We start from the raw sequence: 3,293 nt of genomic DNA on the forward strand, positions 1-3,293 counted from the left end.
ATAATATGTTATAAAGACAGATAGTATCTTTGTTTTCTAAAACTACTTTATGTCAAGTGTTTTAGACTGTTTAATGGCTCAGAATGGCAAAATTGTGAGCCTTACATGAGCATCATTTTTATAAACCGAATATAAAACATATTATTTTATGTGGCAGTTCAAATGAGGCATTTGAGCATCAATTATTCCTCTTGAAAAGTTTAATTAGGCATGATGGGTATCTATATATAGGTGAAAAGACCTGACTTTTGGACATTTTTATTTAAAATGTCAAACTCTGCCACAAACCAGTTCCATTAAGGCACAGTGTTCACCTGTCTCTCTCTCTCATGATTCCCCACAGTGGTGAGGCTATCAGTAAAACAGTACTGTGTTTACTTAGAATAATGAAAAATAAGTCATTTTATTTTTCAATAGTTTTGAATGTCTAACTGTTGTAAGTGGATAGCTATTTTCCACAAATAGAATAAAACTAATGTTATTTGCTTGAACTTTCCAGAAGAAAGGGTAATAAGAGAAGATTCAGAATAATTTTGCTAGGCTTTGTTGTTTTTCTATTTGATCTGAGTTTATTTCATCCTGATTTGACAAATGATGGAATCTTTCAAAGGCTACCAGCCCAGAAGAAAATATCCCTTAAAATATTGTGATACTGTGTTTCTCTGAAAGACCTGTTCCTTTTTTAACCTCTTTTGATTCATCGTCAATCTAAGGAATATCATTTCCTTCTCCAGGGGATCTTCCCGAGCCAGGGATTGAACCCGGGTCTCCTGCATTACAGGCAGATGCTTTACCATCTGAGCCACCAGGGAAGCTATTTGGTGGCATGGATTGTTTTATTTTATTTATGTATTGGTTTCATTATTCTTTGTGTTTCCTGTAAACTGTGGTGTGGCATTTCTTTTTTGCCAAAACGACACTGCTAATACATGTGTTTTCTAACTGGATCATCAATGTATTAACTCCTAAAAATAAACTTTGAAAATATTCTCTGAGGTACACAATCAGGGTAATGGTATTCATGATAGTTCTTCAAGATAATACATTTATTTCATCCTCGTTATCTAGTTAAAACATTCTGCCTGAGAGCTTAGGGCTTCTGAGTTGAAAGATGAAGAAAGTAATTACTAGGTTTATTTTTCTTGTTAATTTGAAAAGAATGCGTTTCTCAAACCCTTATCCATGTTCCATAATGCAGGGTCTCTGCCTATAGATGGTACAGCATACTATAAACATTATAGATGTGTTCAAGTATATGAAATATGTACCACATACATCAGCTTCATAAATAATAATCCAGTCAACTGGCAATTTAGAAATCACCATCTCTAGGTACACAAACTTAATTTTCTACTTTTTCAGAAAGAAAAAAAAATAACAAAATTGAGTAACATTCCACAAAGATATTTAACTTTTTGTAGGAGGACAAGCTATTTTTTCACACTGTGGAAGCATCTCTAAGCAGGCAAACATTGATAGGTTGCTCATAAACTTGACATCATTTTAAGACAAATAGCTTAATACTTGACAGCTGCACCTTAATTATGTCAATAATATAAATTTAAAACTTCATCCTTTATAAGTATCATATACTTCAAATTTTCTCTTCTTTAGACTTCTCTTCTCCATTTTCTTAAAATTTAGGACTAATCAGGACCAGTAATTCAAATGACTATTAGAAATCATTAGAAGTTATATACCTTTGGGAAATTGTCATTTACTTAGACAGCTCATTACCTAGAGTCGGTAGCTGTTCCCTTCTCCAGGGGATCTTTCCAATGCAGAGATCAAACCCAGGTCTCCCGCATCGCCACCCTGCAGCACTGCAGGCCTCCTGCAATGTGGAGACCTGGGTTCTATCCCTGGGTTGGGAAGATCCCCTGAAGGGCATGGCAACCCACTCCAGCATTCTAGGGATTCCCTGGTGGCTCCGATGGTAAACATTTACCTTTAATACAGGAGACCCAGCCTCGATCCTCAGGTTGGAATGATCCCCTGGAGAAGGGCATGGCAACCCACTCCAGTATTCTTGCCTGGAAAATTCCATGGACAGAGGAACTTGGTGGGCTACAGTCCATGGGGTCACAAAGAGTCATACACGACTTAATGGCTAACACTTTCACTTTCACTAGACAAATTAGATGATCAATGTACCTCCTCCAATTAGTTGTGAACTGCTCAGGAGTAAGATACTTCACATGCTGTTTTAATTAACAATAATAATGGCTATTACAGCCCTAGAGTGAATCCTAAACATAGACTTTGGGGAACATAGATTGGTACATCCAAATGGATTTGACTCTGGATCTGGTAAGCAATAGGAGAAGAGAATCTGGAATTGGGAAAAATCAGCCTTGTAGGTGAGACAGCCTGGTGAGTGATATGCTGCTGCTGCTGCTGCTAAGTCGCTTCAGTTGTGTCCGACTCTGTGTGACCCCATAGACTGCAGCCCACCAGGCTCCCCACTCTGGGATTCTCCAGGCAAGAACACTGGAGTGGGTTGCCATTTCCTTCTCCAATGCATGAAAGTGAAAAGTGAAAGGGAAGTCGCTCAGTCGAATCCAACTCTTAGCAACCCCATGGACTGCAGCCCACCAGGCTCCTCCATCCATGGGATTTTCCAGGCAAGAGTACTGGAGTGGGGTGCTATTGCCTTCTCCGAGTGAGTGATATGAGCAGAGGTTAAACAAAGCAATCCTTCTCTGCAGCTTTACTGGGAGACTTGTCATCTCTGATGCTTGGTTTTCCAATGTTTCCTTTATGGGAGCACTTTTTATTTCATGATATTGCCACTGAGTAATAGAAAACCCTAACTACGGTGCAGTAAACTAGCTACAGTGGATTTGACTCTGATGCCAGTTAGTTATGGGGGTAGAGAATCTGTGCAAATCGTCAATGAAGATGAGAATTCAGAAGCTGAAAATTGCTGATAGGCCCATAAGTGAAAACTTGTGTGTCATTTTACCATTAGACGCTAACAAATTTTCACAAATGTAGTGGCTTAAAAGAACACAAACATATACTACAGTTATGAAAGTCAAAAGATCAAAGTGGGTCTTCTGGGGTTGCAATCAAAGTGTTGACAGGTCTGTGTTCCTTCTAGAGTATCTAGAAAAGCACTTGTTTGTTTTTCTTTTATAACTTCTAGAGTCCACTTGCATTCCTTGGCTGAAAGCCCCTTCCTCCATCTTCAAGGAAACAGGGTAGCATCACCAAATATCTCTAACTCTGCCCTCTTCTACCTCCTTTCTCTACTTCTCAGGACTTTAACCATGACATCAGGATAATGTATA

At 38.6% G+C, this 3,293-nt stretch overlaps 1 non-coding gene across 1 annotated transcript; it reads right to left on the minus strand.

Annotated features, from left to right (window-relative positions):
• Positions 1-740: 740 nt before the first annotated feature.
• TRNAY-GUA lies at positions 741-812 on the minus strand. Its single transcript has one exon. It is a non-coding gene; the product is annotated as a tRNA-Tyr (tRNA).
• Between the last annotated feature and the right edge of the window lie 2,481 nt (positions 813-3,293).

Source organism: Oryx dammah, unplaced genomic scaffold (genome assembly GCF_014754425.2).
Source record: "Oryx dammah isolate SB20612 unplaced genomic scaffold, SCBI_Odam_1.1 HiC_scaffold_29, whole genome shotgun sequence".
Taxonomy (NCBI): Eukaryota; Metazoa; Chordata; class Mammalia; order Artiodactyla; family Bovidae; genus Oryx; species Oryx dammah.